Here is a 12,349-nt window from a genome sequence, read left to right as displayed (position 1 = left end):
TCCCATGGTAGGAAAACTGTAGAATCTGAAGTACTTTGTTTGCTTGTGTCCTATGTTATAAGTTTCTTTTCTTTGCTGATAAGAAAAGCTAAGAATTTAGAATATTCATGGTCCAGGAAGCTAAACAAAAACCTGCCCATGAACTAATCATGTTGAGTAAAATATGTAAGGGTAAAATGTGATTCTGTTCAATCATAAGTGACAAATTCCCTAAGTTGTGTTTTCCTGTCATTCTATATAAAGAGATAAGTATTTTCTTGTCCATTTTACTAATTAAAGCTGTTACATCTACATTGTGATCATTGTCTTCCAGTCTTGACAGAATTGTTAGGAATCACAAAGCAATTTTCATAGGAAAATCCAAATGTGAGTTCAGAAAGGGCCTCGTCTTTTTTTCCTCTCCTATCATTTATATTACAAAGCCATCATCAATGCATTTTTCTATCTTTCCTCCAAAACAGTATAAAGAGCTAGAGCAAACCCTCAAAAAAAAGGATGGTTATCAGAATCAATCACGCTCTTGTCACCAAAGAGTTAAAAATACTTAAACATACTCCTGACTATATCTAAACCTAAATATATTTGACAGCATTGGTTAGTGTTTTAAATTTCCCAGGAAGTGCCCCCTATCAGATATGCTGGGTCATGCAAACACTTGCATTTTCACACCCATACTCACTTTATTCAAAGGGAAGGGAAGGGTTGGAGTTAACTTTATTTCCTGAACTTGATTCATTATTGTAGACAACATGGATCTGATCTGATCTGATCATGTCAACCCCTGAGTACACACATGCCTTTTTACTTTCTACATTAAGAAATGGGCAAGCTATGTGATTCTGTATTCTAAGGAGAAGTGTGTTCACAAGTCTTTTGCAATGAAGTATGTGATAAAAGTAGCTTTTTTTTGGCACTGATAATGCCAACAAAGATGATTGCTGTGACTCCAGGTGGCTTACTCAACTGGCATATCTCAGTGACAGAGTCACTTATCTCAAATAGACTGAACCTAGAACATCATGAATAAATAGCGTATGTTTAATGTAGAGAATGATATACTTGGGACTTTCTAAGAGGAACAAAGTGTGGTGCGTGTCACTCATTAGGAGTCTGGCTCTTCCCAAAATATATTTGAGAATCTATTTTCCTCTGAGGGTTGGGGAGAAGAGGACTAGCAATGTCATTTAAAAAATTACATCTAAATTCTACAGGACAATAGTGATAGAATAATGTCACCATTTGTAAATTGGTGGCCATTTTATCCTCAGACCTCATTTGAGAAACTCCCAAGGACAGCCCTGCCCTTAACACAAATTCTCATGCTCTAAGACAGCCCCACCCCTATCAGAGACTACCATGCGTGTGCTAATTTCCTTAACCTCCCCCCACCCACTTCTATAAAAGCCACACCTGGCCCAGAATCTGTGCTGCGCCATCTTTCCCTGGCCAGCCTGGCAGTTCAAGTCTGCCATTAAACTTTGCTCTTGGACATGAGATTTTCTCATAAGCTTTCTTTGTGAGCAGCGTTTTTCCTAATATTTGGTGCCATGACTCGGATCAGGTGCACTCCCGGCACTGACCTTGCTCTCCCAGCCTCCCCCACCCCTTGCTCCCGGCACTGACCTTGCTCTCCTGACCTCCCCAACAGCATCCTGCTCTCTCTCTCTCTCTCTCTCTCACCTCCCATTCCTTTCCTCTGGGACCAGATCTGCTTTGCTGGAACCCCTGATCCTAGAAAGCACCTGTCCCTCACTAGCTCACAGGGAAGTTCCTCTATCCCAGTGTGCCTCCAACCACCATCCACCACCAGCCAATCTTCCCTCAAGGCCCTCTCTTGGTGAGTCCTCCTCACATGCAGAGCCATGATTTCTCTCTCATTTCCTCAAAATCTTAGTGCTGACTCTCAGCTTGCCCCTGTCCCTGGGAACCAGGTTCCCCACTAGGGACTGTGGACCCCCATGGTGAAGACATTCCCTCTGGGTGCTCTACATCTCTCTCTCTCTCTCTCCTGAGGACCTGGTATTTTGGGGATGCCCACCATATCTCTCCTCAGGTCAGGCCTTACCATGGAAGTTGGACCATCCAAAATTCCTTCAGACTCCCCATTAGGATGTCTTCTGGCCAATCTTGGGCCCCTATGCCTCACACCTGATCTTAAACCCTGAAAGGTCATTTTTCTCTGTAATCAAGCCTGGCCCCAATATCCATTAGACAATGCCTCCAAATGGCCACTTAATGGCACTTTTGATCCAAATATTTTAAGGGATTTATACAATTTCTGTAAGCGCACTGGTAAATGGAAGGAACTTCCCTACATCCAATCCTTTTCTTATCTTTGCACCAAACCCTCCCCCTGTACTTCCTGTTCCCCTGCATAGGTTCTATTAGCCTCTAAACCAGTCTCAAAACCAGCCAAATCCTCTTCTGAATCCCCTCCTGACTCTGAAACTTTCCCTTCTTTCAACACCTTTTTCCCCACCATTCCTCCTTCCACCCTTCTCTCTGCCCCTCCTTCTGACCCTCCTTCTGCCTGCCCTTCCACCTGTCCTTCTACCCACCCAGAATCACAGGATCCCATGAGCCCTCCACACACTTGCTCTCACAGACCCCCCCAGTCAGCCAGTTTCCATCTACCCTCTCCAAGAAGGGGCTGGAGCAGAAGGCATTGTGAGGGTCCATGTCCCCTTTTCCCTCGCTGACCTCTCTCAGATAGAAAAGTGCCTTGGCTCTTTCACCACTGACCCAGATTCTTATGTTAAAGAGTTCCAATACTTGGCTCAATCCTGTGACCTTACTTGGTGTGACATCTATCTCATTCTTTCCTCCACCCTCCTTCCAGAGGAGAGACATAGGATCTGGGATGCAGCTAGGGCACATGCATATGGGGTCCATCGCACCACCCCCACCCATTCTGTAGGGCTACAGTGATCCCTACTGAGGAGCCTAATTGGATTACCAAACCAATGGTAGAATGCTTAGGGATCAGATGGTTAACTGTTTAGTGTCAGGACTAAAAAAGGCAGCCCAAAAGGTTGTTAATTTTGAAAAACTCAGAAAAATGCAAGAAGAAAAAGAGGAAAATCCAGCTAGTTTCTTGTCCTGGCTCACAGAGGTGCTATGATGCCATACAAAAGTTAACCCTGAAAGTCAGGACGGGACAATCATTCTTATGACCCACTTTATCTCCCAATCAGCTCCAGATATAAGAAGAAAACTTAAGGGACCAGGAACTAGAGAAAAGGTTAGATCAAAAAGAATTAACCTAGAAGGCAACACACACGTACAGGAAATTAATGTGAGTCAACTCCCTGTATAGCTATCCTTATCTCAACCAGGAACACTTGTTCCTTCCTATTATTGCTTATACTCTCTCTTCAACAAAATTAGAGATAAGGGCAAAATAGTTTATGCTGGGTATTGAGGGGGTGGGGGGGAGAGAGAGGGGGTGGAGTGGGTGGTAAGGGAGGGGGTGGGGGCAGGGGGGAGAAATGACCCAAGCCTTGTATGCACAAATGAATAATAAAACAATAAATAAATAAATAAAAAGAAGAAAACTTAAAAGGCTGAAAAATGGCCCTCAGACTCCACAGGCTAAAATACTAAACATGGCCTTCAAGGTCTATATAAAAGAAGAACAACAAAGGGCTGATAAGGAAAGGAGAGATAAGACTACATTCCAGATGTTGGCACAAAGGCCTCCAACCTCTAACTCCAACAAAGGCCTCTGACCTCTAATTCCCAAGGCCAGGAAAAATCCTGGACACCTCCCGGTCCATGTTTTTGGTGTGGCCTTGAAGGACACTGGGTCCATACATGTCTTAAACCATGCCACCCACCAGGGCCATATCCTAAGTGCAAACAGGAGGGCCACTGAGTGATGGACTGCCCCTCCACCCCTCAAGGCAGAGGGTCTAAGTCCCCCCACCATCCCTCCTCCCTAACTGATCTTTTAGGACTGGCAACTAAGGCTGATGACTGACAGAGCCCAGGACTCCCAGGCCTGACAACTATAACTCCAAGGGAGCCCAGGGTAACTGCCCTCATCGAAGGTAGGCCTCTCTCTCTCCTCATAGACAACAGTGCCACTTTTTCTGCCTTGCCAGAGTTCTGGGGACCTACCAAGCCTTCTTTAACCTCCATAGTTGGGGTGGAGGGAACTTCTACCCAGCCCTTAATGACTTTTCCTTTAACCTACATACTGGGAGATACACTTTTTACTCACTCCTTCCTAGTCCTCCTTAATTGCCCCACCCCACTCTTGGGAAGGGACATTTTGTCAAAATTCCAGGCCACTCTCACCTTACACCCACTCTCTCTTAAGCTGCGAACCATTAACCCCTTGTCTCCATTCTCATGGCCCCTCCTTGCTGTTATGGGTGTCCTGCTTCCACAAGCCCCTTCTTACCCCTTGCCTTTACCTGCTACACTGGTGGACCCCATTGTGTGGGACCTCCAAAACCCTGCAGTCACTGCACATCATGAGCCAATTGTTATTACTCTCAAGGATCCCTCAATATCACATTTCTCTAATCCACTTACAAGATTAAAGCCTATCATCTCAGAGCTTCTTGCTAAGGGCCTGCTTCACCCAACCCACTCCCCCTATAACACACCTATTCTGCCTGTAAAAAAGCCCAATGGGTCTTACCGGTTGGTACACAACCTCCACTTAGTCAAGCAGCAGTGACTCCTATACACCCAGCGGTGCCCAACCCCTACACTCTCCTATTTCTCATCCCCAGTACCACCACCCATTTCACAGTCCTGGACCTAAAAGATGATTTCTTCACTATCTCTGTCTATCCACAGTCCCCGAACCTCTTTGCCTTCACCTGGACTGATCCAGATTCTCATACTTCCCAACAATTGACCTGGACTATTTTGCCTCAAGGGTTCCGGGATGGTCCCCACCTCTTTGGCCAAGCTCTGTCAGGGACCTCTTTACCTTCCATCTCTCCCTGACTAAACTCCTCCAGTATGTAGATGACCTCCTGCTCTGCAGTCCCTCTCTCGAGGATAGCCAACAACACACTGCTCTCCTGCTCAATTTTCTGGGAAAAAAGGGGTATTGTGTGTCCCCTAACAAGGCTCAACTGTCTCTCACCCAGGTGACTTACCTGGGCCTATCTATCTCCCCTACTCATAAGGCTATCACCTAGATCGTAAGACCTTGTTAGCCTCTCTCCCTGCCTCCATCACCAAGGCTGAAATTTTCTCCTCCCTCGGCCTGGCTGGCTATCTCAGAGCCTGGGTGCCTAACTTCAGTCTAATAGCCAAACCTCTATATGAGGCATCCAGGGGTCTCATCCAAGAGCCCCTGAGCCCCTCTCGGCCTGTGTCAGGTCATTTTAAAACCCTCTTACAAGCCTTGTTACAAGCCCCAGCACTTTGCCTGCCGGACCTCACTCGCCCCTCTTTCCTTTATGTTTCTGAGAGGCAAGGGTTTGCCCTAGGAGTTCTGGGACACAACATAGGGCCTTCCTTAGCTCCAGTAGCATACCTTTCCAAACAGTTAGACTCCACAACCAGGGTATGGGCCCCATGCTTTAAGGCCCTGGCAGCCACTTCTCTCTTGAGAAGAGGACCTTTGGGTCCCCTCTTACTGTTACTCTCCCCATAACCTCTCAGAACTCCTCACATATAAGGGACTTTATTCTATGCCCCCCTCCCATATCCTATCCCTGCAGGTGGCCTTGGTCAAGGATCCCACACTAACATTTGTCTCATGTCCCCCACTTAACCCAGCCACTCTTCTTCTCTCTCTTCAACACCCCTAGTTCACTCCTGCCCTGAGATCCTTGAGGAGCTCCTCCCTTGCCCAGACCACATTCAGGAGGGCACCCTTTCTCAGGCTGACTACACTTGGTTCATTGATGGAAGCTCCTTCACTCACAATGGACAGCAAAGAGCTGGATATGCTATAGTGTCTGATTCTGCCATCATTGAGGCATGCCCTTTCCCTTTGGGTACTACTTCCCTAAGGGCAGAATTGACTGCCCTGGCCAGAGTGCTAACCCTGGCAAAAGACAAAACTGTCAACATTTACACTAACTGTAAATATGTGTTTCACACTTTATTGTCCCACTCTGCTATCTGGAAGGAAAGAGGATTCCTAACTACAAGAGGAACTCCCATTATCAATGCTGCCTTAACAGCCCAGGTCTTAGAGGCTTCATGACTCCCTTTCCAGGTAGGCATTACTCATTACAAAGCTCACCAAATGGATTCTCTGATAATTACCAGAGGAAACAACTGAGTGGATACAGAGGCCAAGCGGGCAGCCCTCCAAACTGCACCCCAATTGGCCATGTACCCCCTTACCCCAGTTTCTTCCCCCTTCACTAAACTCTCTCTCCCCCCTTCTGAAGTTAAAGCTCTTCTCTTCTATTTCCATACGCTTTTTCATCCTAATCTTCATGCTCTTTACACCTTTCTCTGCCAATCCCTTTCCCTATCTCCAGGAGACATACAATACCTTAAACAGTTTACCCAATCCTGTTCAATTTGCCAGTGCACAAACCCCAACTCCAATATTAAACCCCCTCCCTTTCCTACCCACCAAGCCAGGAGATGCCTCCCTGCCATGGATTGACAGGTGGACTTCACACATATGCCTCCAGTAAAGAGGATTAAGTACCTCCTGGTATTGGTAGTCACCTTCACAGGATGGGTGGATTCCCTATGACCAACAAAAAGGCCTCCACAGAAACCATGATTTTGGTCACAGACATCATCCCACGGTTTAGTCTCCTGGCCTCCATCCAGTCAGACAATGGGCCTGAGTTTGTTTTCTCTATTTCCCAAAAATTGACACAAGCCTTAAATATTCACCAGAGATTTCACATTCCCTATCACCCCCGCCTCCAGATGGATGGTGAGGTGCTACCTCCTATGGATTGATGGGTCCCAGCCCCCTGTCCATGCTCCACTTCTTGGCATCGATGTTGAGGAGCTTCAGGGTAGCCATGATGTCAGAAAAACAAAAGATCATTTTCCAACCAACAGTGGAGCTCATTTCTCTGTTTTACCTTTCTGGGTCCTGGGTCCCTGGTCCAATGACAAAAGTTATCACTCAGGCAAACCTGGCCAGCCCCTAGAGCACTATTTTAACTGGCCTCTGGCCTGCTCTTGGGGAGACCTCCTTTTCTGCCACCCTTTCCTCATAGTTCCTGAAACTCCAGTGCCTCTGCTGGGATGGGATTTACTATCTCAATTAAAAGCTCAAATTCTCCTCCCCCCCAGGCAGCTATCTCTGCTGCCCCCTCCTTCAATAACAAATAGATCCCACAGTGTGAACTGATGAGATGAGTGTAGGGCGAGCTAGGATGGCACTCCTTATTCAAATAAAACTCAAAAATCCCTCACAGTTACCACACCCAAAACAATATCTCCTCAAGCCCCTCTGAGAAACAATAAGGCCTTATGCCTATCATAAATTCCTTAAAACGACAAGGATTACTAATTAGTTGCTTCAGCCCTATAATAAATCTAAAATTCTTATAAAAGTTAATTTTAAAATACAAGTTACAAAGTAAACAACTGGAAAAGATACAGATAGGTAGTGAATGTATTTTTTGAGAAGTTACAGGAAAAAGGAATGTTTTTGGATAAGAAAGGATTTTGTAAAGAACGGTTTGTCCTAAAGATTGTTTCAAATAGAAAGGATAAGGACAAACCATTGAAAGGGTTTAGTATGTTTCATAAAGGTCTGAGTAAGTTTTAAAAGTGTATAATAAAAAGCTTTGGTGTGTAATAAAGTTAAAGTTGAGTATAATCTAAGAGTTGCCAAAAAGATTTTTAGGGTCATGTCAAACTAAAATCAAATTCTCTATGTCTATAAAATAACAAGGTTATCTTAATATTGTTCTGCTCTGAGTAACATCTACAAAAACTGTTACAGAGAAGGATTTTATCAAAAAAATTATTTGTGTTTTCTGCTGATCTTGTCAAGCTTTAAGTACTACTAAATCAGAGTTCATTTACATATTTGCTTATGTGTCTTAAATGACCACCTTGTAACAGTGTAGTGTCTATACTTTATCTAAATATGGTACATTTACAAAGTTAAAAATGTAAAATTATATTAAAAATGAACTAGAGCTCTCTTTTATCCAAGAGTGTTACATTTAAATCCTCACAGCCCCTGCCTCCCACAGGTCACCTACCTAGGTGGGGCCTTAAAGGGACAGACTCACTCCCTGAGTCATGAGTGAATCAACCCAATCTTCCGTTTCTCTCCCTCCATACCATAAAACAGCTTACAGTTTTCTTGGGAGTTACAGGATTTAACAGAATTTAGATCCCTAGGTATGCATTCCCTTAGCAGACACCTTTTTATGCTCCTCCTCGTATTCCTATTTGGGTCTTAAATAATGTATAGCCACCCATTTCTTTTAGAAAACTTGCCTCCAACAGACTCTGCTGCTCTGGCCGACTACCTACCCTTATCTTAACCTTCTCAGGGAACTTCTCAGAGAGCATGCAGACCAGATCCTGCCCCACCCTATAACAATTTCTTTTAAACCAAGCGATCTTGTTCTCCCAAAGGATGTTCTACCATCTCCATTGGGACCAGCCCTCACCTGGTCATTCTCATGACACCCACTACCATTAAGTTCAATGGGATCCCCCAGTGGCGGCACCTCTCAAGGAACAGTTAAAAAAATGGAAAAGGGAGTTGGAAGACTCTTGGAATCCTCTAGGGAATAATATTTCACAGGGGTTCTCTTGGCTAATCCCCATCCTAATGCCCATATTTCTCACTCTCATATTCTTAAGCTTCCTCCCTTGTATCATAAAAACAGTACAAATATTTCTTTTAGACCACGTCTGCTATTGCTAACCAAAAGCTTAACGAGTTGTACCTCCAGGGATATCAGCCTCTCCCAAACTGTCCAGAGGACTACCATGAGGGTCCCCACCAGGATGCAGGAGTCTGAGGATCTTGCCCCATACAGCACCCCCTGCCAGCAGGAAGCAGCTAAGAGAATGACGCTTTGCCCCAATTCCCGATCCTCAGCCCCTACCCTCATCATTATTAAAGAAACAAATGGGGGAATGATAGAACAATAATGTCACCATTTGTAAATCGGCAGCCATTTTATCCTCAGATCTCATTTGAGAAACTCCCAAGGATATCCCTGCCCTTAACAGAAATTCCCACACATGTGCTAACTTCCTTAACCACCCCCCCTTTCTATAAAAGCCATGCGTGGCCCAAAATCTGTTCTGTGCCATCTTTCCCCAGCCAGCCTGGCAGTTCGAGCCTGCCGTTAAACTCTGCTCCTGGATGTGGGATTTTCTCGTGAGCTTTCTTCGTGAGTGGCATTTTTCCTAAGAGACAGGAGAATATATATTCCTTTGCTGAATAAAATCAACAGGCAGATTAAGAATCCATTGGCCACACCCTTCCAGAATGAAACTTTGACTCTTCTAGTACTTGAAAGTTATGGATGGTAGATAGGTAGGTAGGTAGATAGATAGATAGATAGATGAGAGACAGAGTGTATCTGTTTAAATTGCTGGGTTCATTCAAGAAAAGTATTGAGTGCCCACCATTTTTCAGACACTTCTCAAGGACTTGTGAAGCAACAGTGAACAAAACTATAAAAATAAAAAATCCCACATGGACTTTATGCTCTAGTTGAGGTAGCAGAGTTCAAGGGAGACAAGCAAAAAATATAAGTGAAAAACAGTAATTGGAATAATATCTATGATTAAAAAGGAAAACTTGAGGGCTTGGCATGATAATAGCACCAGACCCTGAGTTTAAACCCCAGTAAGTACTGCCAAAAAGAAAAGAAAAAGAAAGAAAGGCAAAGAGAAGAAAAGAGAGAAGAGAGGAAGGAAAGAAAGAAGGAAGGAAGGAGGAAGGAAAGAAGGAAGGCAGGAAGGAGGGAGGGGAGGGGGAAGGGAGGGAGGAGGGAAAGAAGGAAGGGAGTAGGGAAGGAAGGAAGGAGGGAGGAAAGAAAGGTAGAAGATGGTGTAGCAGCAGCATAGGGACGTCATAAAGATGGCAGATGTCGGAGAGCGCCATTACTGATTCTAAGTCTGCACAGACTTGGAGCTACAAGATATCTCCCAGAGATTCCTAGTGTTTTGGCAAGGATGCCCTTTCTCTTCTGCCCTTCGAAATAACAGCGGCCTAGCTGGTGCCCGTGACGACGGAGGATGGCAGACTCGCAAGTTGATTACATTACTTCCAAAGGTTGCCAAACTGGTTTCTAACGAGAACTTTAAAAACGATTTTCATTCTAACAAAGAGAGGACCCCGAGATCCACCAACTGCTCAGGGAAAGCAAGTTTTGCCTGGCACATTTTAAGGCCCCAGTGGGCCACAACCGAGGTCCACAGGCCCCTTGCCTCGTGGTACTGCAGCGCTGCGCCTGCGCAGTTGCTGTCGCGTGTTGGCGGCAGGAAGAAGAGAAAGGCCAATCTGGGGTGGAGCACAATACTGCGAGAGGAGATGCGGGAGTTCACCCGCAGCTTCTTCCTAGGCCGTCCTGACCTCAGGTACACAGAAGATTGAGTTGGGATGAAAAAGGCAACTCCGTGAACCACGGGAACTCTGTGGTGAAACTTGTCTCCCTAGCACGCTCACGCACTGCATCACACAGCAGAAGTTCTTGGCTCACGCGGCCATGCCCACCTGTTCTAGGAGAAGGAGGCAGTGAAGCGGCCGATGGAGGAGCAGCTGCTGCACATGCAGGTGGATGAAGCTGGTACCAAGGATAAGAAGCTAGACCTTACCAAGAAGGTGAAGAGGTCTCCCACTGCCTGTGGTGACCCAGCAAGGAAAAGGTTACACTTCAATTCAGAGTCAGAGCATAGCTCTGCAGCCTCCAGTCCAGACCACTTGGGACCTCCAGCAAAGAACAAGACAGCAGCAGCAGTCCAAGGAGAGCCTCAAAGAAAGCAGTTGAGAGCAGTGATGAAGAACAGCAAAGGGACTAGAGGGCAAAGATGGGATTAGAGGAGGAGAGTGAGGAGGGGGAGGGCTCTCGCAAAACAAGTAAGGCATGGAAAGACGAGAACAGTGAGGAAGGAGAGGAAAAAGAATAACAAGGTCAGGACTAGGAAAGAACCTGGGACCAAGAAAAAGCAGGCACCAGGCAAGGCCTCAAACTGTATGAAGGAGGCCAGGGAAGAAAGTGAGCAAGAATCTATCCAGAGAAGAGCAAAGAAAGCAAGCAGGAAACAGAGGCACTAAAAGCGACCAGGAAAGTGAAAAGGAGAGTGAGGAGGAGATCATAAGAAGAAAGAGAACAGAGAGGAGAAGGAGGAAGATTGGAAGCCCAGAGTCAGGAGCAACAGGGAAAGGTCAGGTTGGGAGGGGAGGAGTTGTAAGCAGAATTGCAAGGAGGAGAGTCTAATGGGAGTCTTGAGGGACAGTGAGGAAGAAGAGAAAGATGCAACAAGCAGTGGGGATGACAGGAAGATGAAGAGCCCCCAGTGCAGAGGAAGAATGAGGATGTGACCCAGTATAAGGGTAGGAAAAGGCGGAGAGGAAGCAGTGAAGATGAAGACAGTAGGAAGCTGCAAGCAACTGTTAAAGGCACTGCAAAAACAGGCAAACTTGACAGCATCAATGGTGAGGACAGTGATGTGGAGAGAGAGGTGAATGACAGCAAGTCAGAAAGGAGTTGCAAAGGGGAAAGGCAGAACCTTTCTTCCAAGAAGAGCTCCAAGAAAGGCAGGACACAAAATTCTTCATCCTCCTCAGATGGAAGCCCAGAGCCCAAAGGCAGAAAGTCTGGGTTTGATCATTGAGGAGAGGACCACCCAGCAGTGATGAGGCTAAAGCGCTACATTCAGACAGAAGCTGCTGGGCTCTGTCACTCACACAAGGAGCTCCTGAATGTCCTCAGTGCTGAGTTAGAAGCTCTAGGCATAAAGGACAACCCTTCCTTAGAGAAGTGTTGAGCACTGAAGGAACAACAGGAAGAGGTGGCTGAGGTAGCCTCCTTAGATGTGGCAAACATCATGAGTGGTTCAGGACAGTCACAAAGATGTACTGACTGGAACCCTTCAGGAGACGTAGGTCCCTCAGGGGAACTGTACCATAGGACCCTGGACTTTGAGGAAGAGTGGCCCTGTCAGGCACTCCTAGACTGGTCCCATATGCACAGCATCATCAGCAGTAACTGTGAAAGTAACCTAGCTCCCCCACATCCCAGGAGGGTCCTTCCACCTGTACAAAGCTTACAGTCCTGCTCTGAGCCTGCAGCTTTCTTTAGAGAAAAGTGAAGCCCCCAGAGACATAAGCTGTTGGCACGATGCTCAACTATACATTCTTCACTACATGTTCTTCAAGGTATCTACAGGGGTTTATTTTTTAAGACTCAATAAA

The 12,349-nt window shown here is 45.9% G+C and overlaps 1 pseudogene; it reads left to right on the top strand.

The window, feature by feature from the left end:
• The first annotated feature begins 6,681 nt into the window (after nt 1–6,681).
• LOC109680915 (HIRA-interacting protein 3-like) lies at nt 6,682–12,246 on the top strand (annotated as a pseudogene).
• The last annotated feature ends 103 nt before the right edge of the window (nt 12,247–12,349 follow it).

Source organism: Castor canadensis, chromosome 7 (assembly GCF_047511655.1).
Source record: "Castor canadensis chromosome 7, mCasCan1.hap1v2, whole genome shotgun sequence".
NCBI classification, from domain to species: Eukaryota; Metazoa; Chordata; class Mammalia; order Rodentia; family Castoridae; genus Castor; species Castor canadensis.
Note: the sequence above shows the minus strand (reverse complement) of the source record. Positions and strands in the feature narration are given on the sequence as shown.